The 19,871-nt window shown below is 42.9% G+C and overlaps 1 protein-coding gene across 7 annotated transcripts in view; it reads left to right on the plus strand.

Moving 5' to 3' along the window:
- The first annotated feature begins 3,075 nt into the window (after window positions 1-3,075).
- The window catches only part of mef2cb (myocyte enhancer factor 2cb), a 100,299-nt gene continuing 83,503 nt past the window's right edge, over window positions 3,076-19,871 (plus strand). Inside the window, exon 1 of one of the 7 annotated variants that reach the window (XM_020489499.2) lies at window positions 3,076-3,317. The gene's annotated coding sequence lies outside the window, so the exon portion shown is untranslated. Of the gene's footprint in view, window positions 3,318-14,488; window positions 15,050-19,871 lie in introns of those variants that run through there. The other 6 variants (XM_020489497.2, XM_031830407.1, XM_031830411.1 and 3 more) reach the window with 6 other exon arrangements.

The following is a 19,871-nucleotide window of genomic DNA, read 5'->3' on the forward strand; positions in this document are numbered from 1 at the left end:
TCAGACCATGAGAAACAAGATTCTCTGGTCTGATGAAACCAACATTGAACTCCAAGCATCACATCTGGAGGAAACATGGTACCATCCCTACGGTGAAGCATGGTGGTGGCAGCATCATGCTGTGGGGATGTTTTTCAGGGGTAGGGACTGGGAGACTAGTCAGGATCGAGGCAAAGATTAACGGAGTAAAGTATAGAGAGATCCTTGATGAAAACCTGCTCCAGAGTTCTCAGGACCTCAGACTGGGTCGAAGTTTCACCTTCCAGTGCTCCCCATCCAACCTGACAGAGCTTGAGAGAATCTGCAGAGAGGAATGGGAGAAACTCCACAAATACAGGTGTGCCAAGCTTGTAGCATCATACCCAAGAAGACTTGAGGCTGTAATCGCTGCCAAAGGTGCTTCAACAAAGTACTGAGTAAAGGGTCTGAATACTTATGTAATTGTATTATTTACATTTTTTCAATTTTATACATTTGCAAAAATGTCAAAAACCCATTTTTGCTTTGTCATTATGAGGTATTGTGTGTAGATTGATGCGGGGGTGGGGGACTATTTAATACATTTTAGAATAAGGCTGCAACGTAACAAAATGTGGCAAGTGCATGTGGCATGTATCATGCCAATCAGCATTATACAATATTTACTCACATGCATTAGTCACTCATGAACCCACAAAGCGGAAGTGATGGACAGAAACATAAACACAGACAAAAAGAGAAGTAGAGGTACAAATTAATTAGGTGACGCTGAATCAGTAGCTCTCAGCCCTGCCGGCCAACAGCAGTAGTGATGTTATAAAAACATGCATAAATCCAGCCGGCCTTCCACAAATCTGTCAGTGGTTTCACTATTATTGTTCATAATTACCATAATTTGCTGTTGATGATTTAACGATAAAGCAACAGAAAAAATGGGAAAGAAAACGATGAAAGGAGTTTTCAGGGGAAGCGCCATGCCGAGTTTCCTATCGATCTTCTGTCACCTTGTCTTCGACAGAACGCTTTGTGTTCCACCTCTGGCGCAGCCTGCAGTCTCTAGAGCAGTGGCACGTACATCCAGCCACACCCTCTGTCTCTCTCTCTCACACACACACACACACACACACATACACACACACACACACACACACACACACACACACACACACACACACACACACACACACACACACACACACACACACACACACACACACACACACACACACACACACACACACACACACACATACATGCATGCATACACACACACTATCCTTGTGGGAACCAAACAATTGATTCCCACTCAAAATCCTAGTTTCCCTCACCTTAACCGAACCATAACTTAAACCCAAAACCCTAACCCAACATGTAAACATGTAACACCTAAACCTAACCCCTAACCCTAATTCTAATTCTAACCCTAACTGTAACACTAAACCTAACCGCTAAGCCTAAAATAGCCTTTTCCTTGTGGGGACTGGCGAAATGTCCCTACTTGTCAGAATGTTTGTTGTTTTACGATTCTTGAGAGGACTTCTTGTCCCCACAATGATAGTATAACTTAAACACACACACACACTATAAAACACACAAATACTCAAAGAAACACATTCTCACACATAGGGCCATGGTATGGACAGACAGAGTCTTCAGACAGGCCAGATCGGTCCTTGTTTAAGAGGGACAGTACGTTTGCTGGTACCCCTACTAGCTCCTGCGGTCCAGTACTGTACACTGTACCAGGCAAAACTGCCATAGAGTGCCAATCCCTCTTCCTCCTCCTCCACCTTGCCCAGACCAACAGACAGACAGCCAGGCTCCGGGGCTCGGTCTCCCCTCATTGGAGCAGACTCCTGTGGGGAGAGAGACAGGGGAGAGAGCTCATGATCAGGCCTCCAAAGTCTGGCCCAATCACCCTGGGCGGGAAGCCCCAGCCAAAATCAAGACGGCAGGACACCAGTTAGTGTTTGCGTGTGTAAAGGCATGCGTGTGTTTTGTACTCTCTGGGAGTATGCTTTGCCTTGCAGACCAATGGAAAGAGCATACACTCTTGAACACAGAGAAGCTTGTAAATAATATTGTTTAATTCCTGTGATGATTCAATGTCCTGTAGTGGTATTGTTATGGACTCTATCATACATTAGTATAAAGATTGTAGACAAAGAGATCCCCCCTCACTTAAAAAACAGATAAGTGAATTTCCATTGTCCAGAACCATGTAAACAATATAACAGGATCAGATCAATACTAATGTGTTTGCACAAAGACAACAGCGTGATTCCCTAAACATCAGAGGATGCCGGTGCTCCAACCCAATCTTTAATAAAAGTGTCCCCCTTTTCTGTTTAGGAAGAATATTCATCCATATTTCACTCATATTTCCAACATAGTCCAGAACCATGTAATCAATATAACAGGATCAGATCAATACTAATGTGTTTGCACAAAGACAACAGCGTGATTCCCTAAACATCAGAGGATGCCGGTGCTCCAACCCAATCTTTAATAAAAGTGTCCCCCTTTTCTGTTTAGGAAGAATATTCATCCATATTTCACTCATATTTCCAACATATCACCCCTCATATAATATTATCCATCTGTACATCAGTTTTATTGACTTGAGTGGAAGCATGAAATAATATAGGAGTACCATTCAATATTGTTAGATTTTGAGATTGTCATATTTCGTCACTGGAAAATAACCACGTGAAAAGAAGTTCCTCTTCTGAACTCTTCTTTTGTGATTATTTAGTTGATACTAAGGCTTATTTCATTTATTCAACTTTCTTCTAGCTTGCTTTGGATGATTTTATCAGATATTAATTGAACTATTTCCTGAATATTGTGGTTATTTAAAAAAATACAAGACTGTAATTTGTTTTATTTTTTGTGCCCCTTATTGGACGGCAATATTGTTTGGGGGGCAATAATCTAGCGAATATATGCCACCGCTGACAAAGGTCTGGGTGTCACTGATCCCTCGGAGGACTAAATATACTCAGGAGTGACTGAGGCAGGTGGACCGGCTGGAGGGGAGAGGGGGACATGGGGTGGGGGTGGGTGGGTGGTTGGCCAGAACAACTCCTGAGTTCAGTGTGGAAAGAGATCGGAGGCTAAACACAACCCAAAACTGGGGTTTCTGTTCAAAGCCAGCTGGTCTGGCTTTTATACATGCAGGACATTTTTTGTTTTGTTTTTCAGTTAACTTTTTACTCTTCTTTTACTTTTATCTCTAACATGTATCTCTTTTTTTCCCACTTGTGACTGTTTGATTGAGCTGGCCTTCAATTGGTTCTGTAGGGTGATACTTCCTGGAGAAGCAAAGAACGGCACGGGTGAGTTTACAGAGCACAATCCCACCTTCCCCTTTTCCTCTCCATGGTGTACTGTGACTTTCTGCATGTGGAAAAATCAGGTTCTGGCAGTGGCGCTCTTTTTGCCATAGAGTGGATGATGGCATGTTCCAAGCCAACGGCAATAAATCTGTCAAACAACTAACTCTCTTGTAATATAGTATTCGCATATTGTTAGTAAATTATTCATTTTGACTTTATTGAAAAGTGAAACAATCATTTTGTTGTGTTATCGAACCCATATGGACGGACAAGGGCAGATAATTGACGCTAGGTTGTTTTACCTTAGGTACTTATACTTAGTGCGTGACAGAGAACCAAGTGGATGGAAAATCTTAAGGGTTGAGCTATGCTGAAGCTGGAGATCGGGCAGTCACTAACAGCTGGTGCCAATCACTTCTGTGCGAGTGAATGGCCAATCGAGGCTCCTGTAGCTACATATGTCTACCTTTTTACTTCTCTAAGGCATGACGAAAGGTTTGACTATCTAAAGAAGAACTTAATAATAATAATACTGTGTTGTGTATTCAGTCAGTTTGGGTTATTGATCTTCCTAAGGTTAATTGCTAATAACACCTCATTGCGCAATCTGAAATCCTCTGTGAGTGAAAAGCGCCTGGCTTCAACATGCTGTTTTCCTTACAAATGGCTTACTCCTGCAAGGTAGCTACCTAAATGGCTGCTGCAGACGTCAATATCAATTTTTGTCAAACAGATTAACACTAAGTAAGATATGTGACATATTCCACCAACTGAAGGGAGTTGATATTGAACCAACTGCCTCTACTCAATAGCAGGCAAACGTCCTAAAACAACCAGGAAGAATTCCATATCCAAACAAAAGTTTAGTTAGATTTTTATGGATGCTGAATGGCTTTGTTAAACTTTTTCTTCAGACATTTGATTTAAGGAAGTCATTTTTGTATTGCCGATTGGGCATGTGGGAATGTTCTGCGAGCCTAATTTAGCAACCAGTTTAAAGACAACTGTTGATGGCCCATCAGCAGGCAGTTCAGTAGCAGTAATATCTATTATAACAATTTAATAATATCCATAATAACAATAATAACAATAATAACAGAGTTACTGCAAATGAACAAATGTACATTTGTATAATGGTATACATTGCACCATTCTTATTTCTCCCACCAAGATGATTGGGTTAACCCAGAGTCATATAGAGTATTAACCTAGAGTCGTTGTCCGTGCCCCCTCGGAAATCGAATTAGCATAATATAAAAATCCCCACAAAAATCGGTCAGTTTTAAGCGAGATGTATCTGTTTTTCTTTTGCATCAATCAACTGTTTTAAGACATTGCATTTCTGCATCGGCAGTGAAAGGTGACAGAGATAGAGCGGTGTTTGTCAGACCACAAAACTGTCTGTAGTGTCCGAAAGGTTTGGCCTACAAAGAAAGCTGAGACTCTCCCTCTATGGAAATATGAGACTCTCATGAACACTATTTGGTGACCCCCCCCCCCAAAAAAAAAAACGTCTTGGGACTTGTCTGAAGTTGGTACAGATGATTTTCCATATATTGTTTTGATACTTCAAGGGATCTTAAAATTCTAAATCAAATAGAAAAATGATCATTGGTATGACCTTCTTAAAACAATTTCATATAGCTTAGTAGTAGGTTCAGGCATACATTGTGAGGCACAACCTTTTTTTACCTCTTAACATTAACCCTGAAAAGAGGAGACATCTCTTCAAACCAGTTTACAAAGATCTCTCTTCACTTACAAACTTTTTGCCACCAAATTCCACCGCTTTGATCGGAAGCGGAGTTGAGGAAACCCTCTCTGCAGGGTGGCGAGCTCTCTTACGCAAGCATCTCTCTCCCTTTGAACCTCCAACCACCACCCCCATCCTGTCGCTTCGCTACCACTCTGTACCATTTCCTGTGTCACTTTCCTGTACCTACCCATCCTCTTGGAAGCTTCTCACAGTCTTGATCCACTCCAAATTGACCTTCTATCCGTAATGACAAATTACGCTTATTGTGGGGTCAGTAGTACACCTGACAATCACAGCAAAAAGATAACCATGTGTTTAGGTCTTTGTTTGTATCTAAACTTGGCTACCTTAATTACAGAGATTAGACTTGAGCACATTGTCCTGGTCATTTTATAAGTCTGGTGCAATCGATATGCTTGTTTGGATTTACATTAAGCCTTACGTAGAAAGTAGATTGCGGAGAAAGCAGGATCTATAGGCGTCCATAGCTACTGTTGTGTTTTAATTTCTCTTGTTATAAGGCTTGGCAGTAGTTGTCATGGTCATGCTGGATATTGCTGATCCAGACGCCATGATCTTTGGATACACAAGCCATGTTATCGTAGAAAGTGCAATTCGTATTCAAAATAAATGATCACTTAACCAAGACGTATTATACACATGGAAGCAGTTTCATCACAAAGGCATAGAAAGGACAAGTATCTTTGTTCCACTGTAATTGCTTTCAGTAACGGGCCTAGTATTTTTCCCCCCCTTTCTCTTCTACTCGCTTTATTATTTCATTTCAAATTTCCACGTCCCAGCGGCAGTCAGGCCTCGTTTATGAAAAATACCTTTCCAGTCTAAGTCTACCCCCCTGAGCAGTGTCGGTGCCGTTTGTACAGTACGCCGCTCGGTTTCTCTGCCGCCCCTACAGAGTGCCAGTGCACTGGGGCTGCCTAAATCTACAAAACATTAATGGTGCTCGCACTACGCGAGGCAGCAAGCCTTTTGATCTGCAGCTAATCTCAGTGGCTTGCCTCCTGTCTGATGGCGTTGTGAATAAGAATAAGTGTGACGCTGGAGGCACGGAGAGATTAGACGCCGCCTCACGTCTGCCACACTGTGTCTCCCTTTGCCGGGGGTCGCGGGGCCTACTGGATCATGTTAGGGCTGCGTTTCACATTAAAGCACAACGACTTCCATTTGCTTTGCTTCACAGCTAGATGTTATCAGAGTCAGTTGCTGTATGTGGGAGACACATGCTGCATAGTTCTGCCGAGTGATGTTAAGTAGTTAGGAGAATGGGTGGAGGTCACCGCTGCTGTAGGTAGTTGTGCTGTGTAGTGGTTGTCATGGGAATCATCAGTTCTATTCTCCCGTCACCAGACCTCATGCCCTCATTTTAGGCCCCAGCCTTACTGAACAGCTGTACCACTTTAACCTGGTGGTTTACAAGCCATGCAGGTGTCTGAAAGGCCCGAAGCCTTGCGTATGGACTGACCCTAGATCAGGTCTGGGCACAGTATTGAGAGGTCCTGGGGACCAGGCTGAACAAGACCTAGGTGGAAGGACATCCTTGTCACGCAAGTGGCCTGGACTCTCAGATCTCATTTGAATAATTTATGATTGGATTTCTTTCCCCCTGTAGCGTGCCAAAGGAGTAGGGCAATATCGCCACAGGGCCCATCCCCACTCACACACATACTGCACTGTACACCCCCTAACCTATCAACCAATTCTGTTACACCACTCTTCTTCTGCCCATTATACCAGCTCTTATGGTTCTAAAGCAAGTTGTGCACTTGTGTTATGTAAGTGTATACATGTACTGTACACAAGTGTGTGTACGTGTGTGTGTGTGCAGCATGCCTAATTGCATGTATACTTCAGGGGCAAATATATCATTTTATATGAATTCAGCAGCTGGTGAAGAGCATTCAGACTGTGTAAACTTCTTGTATATGCTGTATAATAACAGCTCAAAACTACAAATGATGATCATGTCAGATTCTTAAATATGATTTACCTGACGGCAGTGGGATTTATGTTAACAACGACGACACTCTACCTTGATCGGTTTAAATATTCACATTATGACCATGACTGCTGAAATGTCAAATCACGTGTGTGATCTTTCCAATGCCACAGGGTAACACACAACATCTGTCAGGTACAGCCTCTGCTCAGCCTCAGGAAACACTGGTTGGCACCCCTCCACTGGAGAAAAGAAAATGTTAATGTGAAATGATAAAATAACTATGCCTGTTTCTGAGCAGTCGGGAGCGAATGACTTTCCAGCCGTTCAAAAGGAGGAAAAATCATTAGCGAGGGAGAAGCCATTCTTTTTTCTCCCATGAAGTCATCTGGAGACAAAGGGAACGTTGAGTGAAAGACTGACGTGTAGAGCGAAACCACAGCCATCCTGCGTTCTCTGAAGAGAAGAAAAGAGGGAGTTTAGGAAGCGGAGACGACTGTCCCTGTCAGCGTTTGCGATTTTTAGCAGCTTGAGGGGCTACAGCAAATGGAAGTTTATGTGAATATTAAAACTCTTCATGTATTGATTAAATATTCAGCACTATTAATGAGGCTGTGGGATGCTATCTACAAAGGAATGGCAATTCTTAATATTTTACGACCCATTGAAACAAAGATGTAGCAATGACATGTATACTTTCCATTAACAAGAAAACTGTGTGGGATACTATCATTTGCAGTTTCTTGTTAGATAGTTGAACAATGAGTCGTCGTAAGTTTCACTGGCCAGTGCCACGCATAGCTCATTTGCTAAGCCAATTGAATCAGCTTTGACAAGGGTCTATGGCTCCCCTATAGACAGCACCTATAACTGCATAACAACTCAACATACCGTGCATTGGTCTCCACATGGAGGACATAAGAATACTTTGAGCTTTCAACATCAAATCCTGGGAAAGCCATGTGATTATCGTATCATTATTTGAATAATGAATGAGTTTATCTATATAATGACCAGCCAAGTCTTGTCTTGGGGGCGTATGTTTAGTTGTGAACCGTTTTGGCAGAGCAGGGTAGGAGGTGGTTACCTCAAGGTGAAGACCCAACACGTCCCCAATGGTGGCCTCACCCTTCGGTACCAATAGCAGTAGTTCAGCCAGCGAACACAGTCACACGACCGTGGGGCCTTTTCCTGTGGGGTAACAGAGGTGTCAGGCAGAATAAAGGGAGAGCTTGTCCTGCTGCTTGTGCCTCATCCATAATGTATCAGAGGTGTAGTGTTCGGACGCTGTTTGAACAAGACAACACGCAAGTTACCAAAAGCATCTCTCACGTGGCAAAGCTCAGTGACGACTTCATCACTACTTCACCAGTCGTCAAGCAAAAGTTGTGGAAAAACTTTCAACGTGCAGTTACGATAGTCCGTCGACGATATCAAATGAATTCGACATCTAATAAGCTTTTAGCATCGAGAAGTACAATTGTGAACATGCTACCACTGTATGTGCATTGCGTCGTGGTATTGTAGCTTTCGGGCCTACAAAAAAATGTAATTATACATGCCTCACCCAGAAAATCGCCTCTAGCTAAATGAAAGCTCTTTAGGACTTTATGGGGGAAATCATATAAAGTACTGCCACAATGAATAGTGAAAAGGCTGGATCTCTGCATTGTATGGAGGAATATTTTGCAGTGCTCTTGATCCACTGCTGGTGGGGGGAATAGTGAGGGGGTCGGGCAATTAAAAGAAAGATAGTAATGCTAGTTGAGCCCTGTATTGGACTGTAGGTCTGGGGGTTTTACAGTACAGTATAATCCCCATGTGTCTCCTGCTAACGTTACTGTCACGTTCTGATGTTTATTTCCTTTGTTTTGTATTTATTTACTATGGTCAGGGTGTGAGTTGGGGTGGGCAGTCTATGTTTGTTTTTCTATGATTTGGGGATTTGTATGTTTCGGCCTAGTACGGTTCTCAATCAGAGGCAGGTGTCATTAGTTGTCTATGATTGAGAATCATACTTAGGTAGCCTGGGTTGCACTGTTTGTTTGTGGGTGATTGTCTATGTTGATTGCTTGTGTCAGCACAGTTCTCATTAGCTTCACGGTCATTATTTTGTTTATTGGTTTTGTATAGTGTGTTTCAGTGTTCAGTGTTTTCTTTATTAAAATTCATGATGAACACATACTACGCCGCATTTTGGTCCTCCGATCCTTCTCGCCTCTCCTCTTCAGATGAAGAGGAGGACGACCGTGACAGAATCACCCACCAACCAAGGACCAAGCGGCGTGGTAAAGGACAGCGACGACAGCAGCAACAGCAACAGCGGCCAGCATCACAGGACTCCTGGACATGGGAGGAGATATTGAAACGGAGAGGGACCCTGGGCACAGGCTGGGGAATATCGCCGCCCCAAAGCAGAGCTGGAGGCAGCGAAAGCTGAGCGGCGGCGATATGAGGAGGCAGCACGGCAGCGCGACAGGTACGAGAGGCAGCCCCCCCCCCAAAAAATGGGGGAGGACACACGAGCTGTGGGGCTAAGCCAGGTAGCAGACCTGAGCTCACTCCTCGTGCTTATTATAAGCAGCGTGTTACTGGTCAGGCACCGGGTTATGCGGTTAAGCGCACGGTGTCGCCAGTACGTGCCCATAGCCCGGTGCGCTATAGGGCAGCCCCCCGAAAGTGTCATGCGAGTGTGGGCATCGAGCCAGGGCGTATGGTGCCTGCTCAGCGTGTCTGGTCGCCGGTATGCAGTTTTGGTCCAGGGTATCCTGCGCCGGCTCTGTGTACTGTGTCTCCGGGGCGCTGGGAGGGTGCAGTGCATCCTATGCCTGCGCTCCGCTCGTGCCGGGCAAATGTGGGAGTGGAGCCTAAGGGAGAGGTGCGCGTAGTAGGCACTAGATCTCCCGTGCTTACCCACAGCCCGGTTCAACCTGTGCCTGCACTCTGGAGGGTCCGGGCTAGAGTAGTGATCCAGCCTGGGGGAGTGGTGCCAAGGCTGCGCACCAGAGCTCCAGTGCTCCCCCACAGCCCGGTCCTTCAGGTGCCTCCTCCTAACACCAAGCCTCCTGGAGGTCTCCCCAGCCTGGTGGGTCCTGTGGCAGCCCCACGCACCAGGCTGTCTCTCTGTCTCCTCCCTACAGGTGTTCCCGCCTGTCCGGCGCTGCCGGAACCCCTCAGTCCAGAGGCGCTGGAGCCCCTCAGTCCAGAGGCACCAGAGCCCCTCAGTCCAGAGGCGCCAGAGCCCCTCAGTCCAGAGGCGCCCCTCTGTCCCGAGCTGCCCCTCTGTCCCGAGCCGCCCCTCTGTCCCGAGCTGCCCCTCTGTCCAGTGGGGTCATTTAGAAGGGTCGCCGTGGTTAGGAAGCCACAGAGGCGGACAATGAGGCGGATTAAGACTATGGTGAAGTGGGGTTCACATCCCGCCGCCACCGTGGACAGACGCCCACCCAGACCCTCCCCTATAGGTTAAGGTTTTGCGGCCGGAGTCCGCACCTTTTGGGGGGGGGGTGTTTTCTTTATTAAAATGAATGATGAACACATACCATGCCGCATTTTGGTCCTCCGATCCTTCTCGCCTCTCCTCTTCAGATGAAGAGGAGGACGTCCGTGACAGTTACACTGCTTTTATGGGTGAATTCAGTGGCTCAGGCCAGAGAGGGTGACTGGAAAACCACTAGGCCATACTGAACCATTAGAATCACTGAATCATTGGTAGTTCTGAACCATTAGTAGTACTGAACCATTTCTCACTTCCTGTAGAGAGGTGAAAAACCCAAAACAAAACATATTTAGATATTTTTCTGATACTTGACTTTTCAATTCCTACAGTGTATACAGTGAGCGCTACACAACCTTTTCATAATTCACCACATTGCAAATGCACTTCGTTGCACGATGTTGTCAGAATCTCACCCTTGAAATGTGGGAAACTATTGTGTCATTGTGTACAGAAGTATATATTAAACACAATTGTCTTGCATAAGGGCATATGGCATCTGTTAATTAAAAAGTGGCTTTCTTGCCGTTGCTTTTCTAATTATACTGTACAGTGGTATCATTCTACAACTGTAATTACTAATGATATTGCCTTCAGAGTTTCATTATAGGCTTTATTAATAAGGCAGACAAAATTATATGTAATGTAATGCTTTGGATCACTTACACAAATACTGCAGAAGAGGGGAAGAGAAAGATCCCACAGTGTATATCTTTGTCTCTGAATATTCTCCTGTGCACTGTATGGGTACATATGGTGGACTGATCTAGAGATCTCTGGCACTTCCGCTACTGTTTAAGCACAGTAACGGAGATTGTAGTGTGGTACGCAGAGACACGCGCACACACGCACGCGCACGCACGCACACACACACAGGCATAAGCACTCGCACACACACACACACACACACAGGCATAAGCACTCGCACACACACACACACACACACACACACACAATCTATAGACCTATAGATCCTGTGTGAAGTTAGCCTGTAGGTCACTACAATGCATTTGGCCTCATCATGTAAAATCTAGCCAATGTCAAAATAACACCTGTCTCTCTCCAACTCATTACGGAATAGGAGACAGAGAGAGACTGTTACACACCAACAATGGGAAGCCTCTTCAAATATGTCACTGCAGCGCTAAGCTGATTCTCCGGGGTGGGATTGAGTGCTTGACAACCTTATCAACTGTGACAGGCAGATTGTGTTTTCACATGAGCATGATCGACAACAGATTACACCTGGCCTGGGCTGTTCCTGTTTACCCAGGAAATGTATTGGTGTTTACAGTGCTCTTATGAAAGGCAGACCGGCTCCCTTTTTTTCTACCCATTACAAAAACACACACACATCAGGCAGCCTATTATGTGTCACATGCTATAAAGTCACTGCCAGAGAATTCTTTAAAGACTATCTGAGTAAGATCAATATCCGTAACCGCACTTGTGTGTTTGACTCACAACCAGTCATCGTTTTCCTCATCTCCTCCATGCACAATTCATGCCAAACCTCATGAAATTGCATTCGACCAAAAGCCTACCGTGTGTATATACAGAGTGACATATTTCAAATTGCATAATCATTCTGGCAAACAGTACATTATATGCACGTGACTGTCAATTCCCTTAAAGTGCTAAACATGTACAGGTTGGGAATTTCTCATAATGGGGGGGGGGGGGGGGGACAGTGGGATCCAGGGGTGGGCTAAATGTTGTTTTATGGGAAATATAGGTCTATGTGCTGTTGTACACAATATACTAAACTAGCCAAATCTTCTATGTCGGGCCATGTTAAAAGCAAAGGTATGTTGTATATTATGCTCCGTGACCCTGCTGCAATTAGACGACGTGACGCATTGCTAGGGGAATTAGATTTACTTAAATATGGTTAGTTGATTAACGGACAACATTCAACATTATATATTGTGGCAAGATAAAAGAGGGTGTAGGGGTTGCTATCAGCAGGCCATAATGATATGTCAGGCTAGTTTAGGAAACTAGCAAGTCAATCTATTTACAAGGCAGGACAAAGACTATGAGGAGAATGGGAGATGAGAAGATGTAACAATGTCCTGGAATGGCTGTTCACATGAAAAGAGAGTGGCACAACAATGTCTTCAGATTTGTAACATTTCGTCAGTAACCGTATATCCACAAGACAAAACAGACTCAGTTAGATGTGCTGACCCGATCAGTCTCACGCCTCTCTGCAATACGATCAAGTGCTATAATAACTCAATCCCTATATAAAGTTATCCAATATAAATTATATGATAACGTTACATACACATATTGTTTGCCCATGATGCAGAGCACGGACTACTTTATTACTATTTTCATACTGTTCAGAGGCCATTGAGTTATACATTGTGCAGCCATAGTGGCATCTAATTTGCAACTCCTTCGAGTAAGTTCAGTCATTTGTGTGCGTTGTCTGAGCAAGTCTCTTTACCGTAGACTCCTCCCTCTAGATCCTCGCCACTTCAGGTCAACTTCCCCAATAGTTGTATATTTTCAATATAGCCATTGCATCTCACACACACTCTTCTATAAGTGACTGGTTTACCCAGCATTCTCCCAGTCTGATTACCATCCTCTGATCTCTCCAAGTGCCAACCATTTGAAGACGACCTCAAACACTGATGAATTCGGATGAATAACTGACAGACTACAAACAACACACACACCACAAAGGGCATGGAGTTTGACGACTGAAAACGAAGGAATAGTGAATGTGGTGGGTACAATCTCCCATAAATTGTACAGTCTGTCAATCCATAGCAACCCCCAACACACGACACAATAAAAATACACAGCACCACCCTGTGAGCAAGGCTCCACAAATGATCATCATAACACTCAGATTCAACTATCCTATACAAAGTGATATGATATGTTAGAGTTACTATGTGACCTGTGTGTGTGGGGGAGGGGGGGGGGGGGGGGGTCACACTGTTTCAGCATGCTGAGCTTCATGGCCTGCCATTGATAACTGTCATGTTTTGTGATGGGCCTACTATGTCTAACACATTCTAGCCTATCAATTATTCTGGGGTTTAGTCAGAGGATATGCGATTAAAGATGAAAGGGTCACGTGGTGTGAAGGTGGTATCCCGAGTTATCGGACACCACAGGCTTCAGTTGCAGGCAGTAATGTCCGCCCGTCAAGCAGATTAGCAAGCGTGATTTATTTATGTCTGATTTCATGTTTCCCCTTTTTGTATTGTACTGAGGTGAAAGGCGTGTACAGGGGTTAAAATAATGTTAATCGAGTCTATGGCCAGGAATACTGTTTGACAAAAAGGGGAAATTAAGATTGTTATTTTTCCAACTACTATTCAAGAAACTTGAGGCTGAGATGCATATCATTTGAATATAATAGAGTCCTGGTATTACCAGGCCTATCTGGGATCATCTCACAAATAGGTTTGGCTCCTCTGTCTTATCTGAAGAGGCATGCTTGCTGTTTTTATTGTTATCTTCACACTAATAGAGTGGATGTTTTCAAATCATTTGGTTGGGGGATAACACTTGCTAATTTCCTCATGCTTACTGTCTGTGTCAGGCCTTATCTTGTGAGATAACTGGGGACTGGAGAATGATTGGCAGATGCAGGACAGCTCTTGTAGATCCGGAACATTGCATTTTCTCACAGAAACATCTACTTATGCAAAGATCTTGAATGTTTTTAGAAAATATCCTTTGACCAATTGAAACTATATATTATTATTATTACTATTATTATTATTGGTAGTAGTAGTCGTATTGTGGTTGTTTCATCTAGGCCTATAGGCTATGCTGCATCCGATAAATAAATAAAAAACAGATTAAAGTCAACTATATTTAGCGCTTAATTAATGTCAGTGCGTAAAGTTAATAGAATATATTACAAGGACAACAACAACAGTTTGGTAACTTGAATTGATGTAGTTGAAAACGCACCCACCACGGTTATTTAGATCGCATAATCATACACTGACAGTCCTTTCACGGTGCTTAATTGTCTGTCCTCTTGATCGGGTTTGAGATAGTAATGCATTATTGCTATGCCTCTTTCATTAAAGTAGTTGGGAAATGTGAGCCCGCCCCCTTTCAGGAGTAAAACCGATTATTTCTCCTCGCGCTAAGAGAGGGTGAGTGAGAGACTCGACCGGGATTGTGGGAGCGATCAGAAACAGCCCTCACAACATCATCAGCTACAGACGTCCACGGCTTTAACCGTCCCATTCCTTTCGCCGACACATCACTGGAGACCAAGCAACCATCCTCACTGTCCTCAAACACACTTTCAGACGAGAGACCGACTTGTTTTTTGTTGTTGTCATTTTAGACACACATAGGCGACTTTTCGGCACGGTTCTTTTTCATGTTGCGTTCCTGCCTGTGCTGGATTTAAGTGCGTCTTTGCGAAGTCCATCCCTGGCACGCAACGGCTTCCTCTACACTGTCATTCGGCCGGACGACACAGCCGGAGACTGCCTGTGGTATCTCACACTTACCGGACAGATTTCATGCATAATAAAGTGAGTAGCGTGCTCCTACATCTATAATTATTTTTTGTCATATCCAGAGGACACGTTGTATCTCGAGCAGCGAGGTCTCTTTATTTATAATTGTATGTGTCAGTTTGACATCACCGGTATACTTGAGCGCGATTTTGAAGCGCGTTGCCTCCCAACAAACTATACAACGTAGCCATGATCATTGTATCTCCAGACCTATAGGCTAAACGCAGCAAAGTAGCGTTTTGCGGAGTCTATTTACGAGAGTCAAGGTTTGTCTTGTGGTATTGTTAATGTGTGCTTTGACCTTGAAGTGTTTATTTCCCACAATATCGCAACGCCGTATCAACAGGCGCACAATGGGCTACTAGGGCGACTCATATTCTCGGTATATGACTTGTATTATGTAGTATTTGAAAATGATTACTCTGAAATATTCGTATAGGCCTATTCGTTTCAATATATGTACCGGTAGTCGCGTGTGAATCTACCGAAGCCTATGCATTTATAACGGGCCACAACCCAGAATAACATTCACAATTTCTGCGGGTCCCACAAATTAGGAAAGTATGGACTGTTAATATTTAAATAATTGTAGGCTTATATGAGCGGCTCATTTTCTAGGTTGAATTCAACTTGTCAAAAGTTAGGCTCGTATTAGATAAACACATTTTACAATTCGACAAAGTTTTCCAAAGAATTCAGAATGAATCCAACTCAACTTCACATGTTTTTCTGGCATATTATCAAGATGAGGGTTAGTTATTATACCTTACTGTTTTAAACAGTGTACAATAAGTCACATTCACACCCGTTAACTTACATTACTGCCAGGCCAAATGGTTCAGCTTCCCTACTGTATTTATAGTACAATGTCCATGTGGAATTATACTCAGTCTCTGGAAATTAATTATTGGTGCAAAGTAAGGCGCTCAAGCAATGTAGCCAAATTGTGGAGGAAAGATAGCTTGGTGATGACTATTCTGACAAACTGAAGCTTGTCTGTTTTCTTGTGGGTTAAGGAAGATCTAGTAGGTGGCCCTTTCTACCCATCAGAAAGATAAGTACTTATTCAGCTATGTGTATAGTGTAGATGGTGCTTGTAAATCAGGGCTCTATATTCATTGAAGAAATATATTTAAAATATATATTATACATAACATATCGATATTGATAGCTTTTGGTACAGTAGACAATGTTCTGTTAACTTTTTTTTCTGACCGTTTTCTTGAAATGTGTGTGTCTCTTTTACCAGGCTAATTTGAGTTTGTCATAAAGGGTGGGACAGGGAACACTACCTCAAATAACCTGTGGCAATTGCCATTGCATTTAAGAAATGTCAGATACATTTGCATTCATATTTTGGCATCGAACCCCTTATCGATATTTGCACATAGAGTAAGGCTTGTTTCACATATTAGATTGTGGCTCTGTACTTTTCATTTCTGTTACCATAGGGAAACAGTGGGTAGAGGCTATAGCTAAGACTGAGTGTGTCAAATGCAGATCGTATGCACACTATAATTGTATTCACTCGTATATATAAGATGAATATAATACAACTGTTTATACGCTACCTGTAAATTAGTGCCATTATTCGAGATGCAAATGAACTATTTACTCAATGTCATGATTTCTGCAAATGATTCAACTTTATTTAACTACCTTTTTTTTGCGAAAAGTAATTGAGTAAAGGCCGTGATTGTGAAGACATCCTGGAAAAGTACAGCCACATCCAGGGGCATTTGGTGTTGCGACCATCTCTGGGTTGTTTTGTGACTACTGTAAATACAAGCACAGCTCAGTGCAAGGTTAATGTCTCTGATTTTATAAGTTCTATGAGCTTAGTAAGATTTCAGTAAAGTGTGATTTGTTTGCTTGATTTGAGGCGCCGTTGTATTTTTGGATTACTCAGTGTTCTTGACGTTCTGCTGTGAAATAACAGAGGTGAAATTGCCTTTGGCAAGGAGCAAAGGACGTACGCTCACGCCTATACTCTACTCTTTCCCCCCACCATCAATGAAGTTGTTCTGTGTGTCGCTCGCCTGTTGCTCTCTCGGGATTGAGCGTTAGGTTAATCTGCTCAGAGGGAAGGTGAGCGCTCGCATGTGGACACACGATTACACACAGAGGACTCTCTCAGCCAAGCTCTGTCATCTCAGAGACACACACATACTCTCCCTCTCTCTCTCTCCCCCTCTCTCGCTCCCTCTCTTTTTCACTCTTTCCCCAGCGCTGCTTTGTTTCTCTTACTCTTCTCAGATCTGTCCTTCCTAACAAATCATTGGGGATTTTGGCTGCCGATTCAAAAAACCAACAGTGACAACACACTCTTACCCTTCTCATAAAGAGGGATTAGGGGGTCACGTGTCACTCTGATTGGCCAGCGCATTGAGCCAATTTGTCGGGGCACGTTGCCGTACACCAGGGCCTCATTAAAGCTTTATTCAAGTGAAGGGACACCTTTTGAGCCAGGATCAATGCTTTTGCAATAATCCCAAAAAGTAGCTTCAGCCTCCTCTGAGTGGCCAGTGTAGTTAGAATTTGTAGTAGTAATTTATGAATAAAGGGAAGATTTACTGGTTGATATTCAACAGCATGACCTGAGAGAGTTCAGCTCTCTGTTGGCATTCAGTGAAATAAGGGAATCTGTCAAAGAGTGCTTGATTTAAGGCGTACACTAGCATGCTCCATAAACTCTAAAAAGGACTGCTAAATTTGGCCGCTTAGGTTTGAAGGGAATGGTCTCGACGTTGATACCTATGAGCATATGCTATATAAAGCATGGTTCAAAATAGGCTACCATCCTAACGAAGGAAAAAGTAAATCCATGAAAAAATATGTATAAATAGAAACATCACATGCGTTTACGTTTAAGCAAATAGTTTAATAGCCCTTATTGGTGTACTTTAAAGTTGTATTTCTTTTTGTTGCAATGGTTGCAAATGTTTTGGAAGGGGTTTGCAGAGTTTGCTCAGTTAAACATCAGTAAAACACTTTCATTTGCAGATTGCAGGTTTGCAAGATCTGGTGGTAGATACTGTAAGTACTCTTTAAACCCTTAGGCTTAAAGAAGTGAGTGATATGCGAAGCAATTATATTTCAGATGTGGAGGGCACATTAAAGTTTACATCATATTCTCACAAATGACTTTGTATTTTTGGTTGCTTTTCCCACTCTAAACGTAACGATCATACACCTAGGAACTCAATCGTACAGTACACAGGAGTCGCCGGGTAACTCGCCGGGTTTTCAGTATGAGCCCGTGTTTATTTTACAGCAGGTGTTCCCTCTATAGCTAGGTATGGAAGGAATAGTGTTCTCTTTTTCCCTTTTTGCACCATTTTTATAGCTCATGAAAAGTATCCGAGCCGACCTCAGCATCTGTTTATTTAGTCATTTAGTGCAGATCTCACTTTTATTTTCCTAACTGCTGTATGTGTTAGCCTTATTTTCCCTGGTGTTTGTGTTTTTTTGCAAGCATTGTCTCCGTATCTTTATTAAGATGCAATTACTAATACAGTTAAGAAATAAGCACAATAAAATAATGTAGTCCTTTGAATGGTTTATAATGTATATGAATGCAGATATGAGTGTGTCCTGGTTCACATAACGATGCAGTCTTCTGTCTCTATCTAGTAATTAGCCATGACGTTCAGCAACTTTTCCTCAGCACTGTAAGTGGAAGAGGGTGTGTGGGGTTTGTTCACTAGGGTGTTAAAGATCACAGAGGAATAGCTCATGCTTTGATGTTTAATTGTATTGTAAAACACATTTTAGAATATTTCTGCATAAAGTAGAATTCTAGCTGTGCTGTGCTTTGTGTTTGGTGTTCCTTTTGTGTGTGTGTGTGTGTTTGTTTGTTTGTCTAAGTTTTCTTGTGTCTGTTGGTACACATTTAAATAAAAATTAATGTATTTCGGTTTTCTTTCATTCTCACATGGAGGAATTGATGTCTGGAAAGATGGAATGGTATAGAAGAAAGTGTCGTTGTGAGGTCTGGAAAGATAAACTGAGGAAAAACAAACAGTTGTGAAGAGAAAGTAAGGAGACAGAATTTAAATACTTAAGAGATTGTCACAATTGAAGAGCGTGTGGGAGAGAGGGAAAGAATAAGTGTTTCTGTCTGTTGGGCAGAAATATGTCAGTAGATTCATCTCATAACGTGTGAGAGAGATGTTGTGTTGGGATCCAAACGGTCAACTAGACTAGATTAACAGGACTTCCGGCCTGCTTCTTCCTGTTTCCTGTTTCCTGTCAGGCCTGGTCATCATGGCAGCTGCTCGCTGGGTGGTCTGGGCAGGACAGGACCAGGATGCACAGACCTTAGCGCTACTGACCACGTACACTAATCATGTCACCAGCTCTAGCTTTTAACTGCATACAGGCCAGGCTAAGATACACCTTAAACACCCACATATGGAGCTCACCATATAGACCTCCACCCTTGAATATTTGGATTGAGAGAGGAGGACAGTAGACAACAGATAAAGGAGGGTTGGATGTGATAAGAGGGAGAGAAACATTTAGAGAAGGATCGGGAGATTTTACTTAAACAGTACGAGATGCATCCAGTAAGTTTGACAATTATATTATGAGCCTGGGTGGTATTCGCGTAGAGTAGATATGAATGGTTTTTACTGTATTCATGTATGTAAGGGTTGTCAGTAAAATGTAGTCTTCAGCAATTAGAAAAGCCAGACATAAGCCATTAAAGACTTCACGTTATATTTTTGATTCTATATGTTTACTTTCAATAAAAGATTCCCTGTGGTACATTTTTTTTAATAGCTGACTTATTGCAGACGAAATCCAGACACCTCGTACTGTACGTGGGAAGCTA

This window comes from Oncorhynchus kisutch, linkage group LG8 (assembly GCF_002021735.2).
Source record: "Oncorhynchus kisutch isolate 150728-3 linkage group LG8, Okis_V2, whole genome shotgun sequence".
Taxonomy (NCBI): domain Eukaryota; kingdom Metazoa; phylum Chordata; class Actinopteri; order Salmoniformes; family Salmonidae; genus Oncorhynchus; species Oncorhynchus kisutch.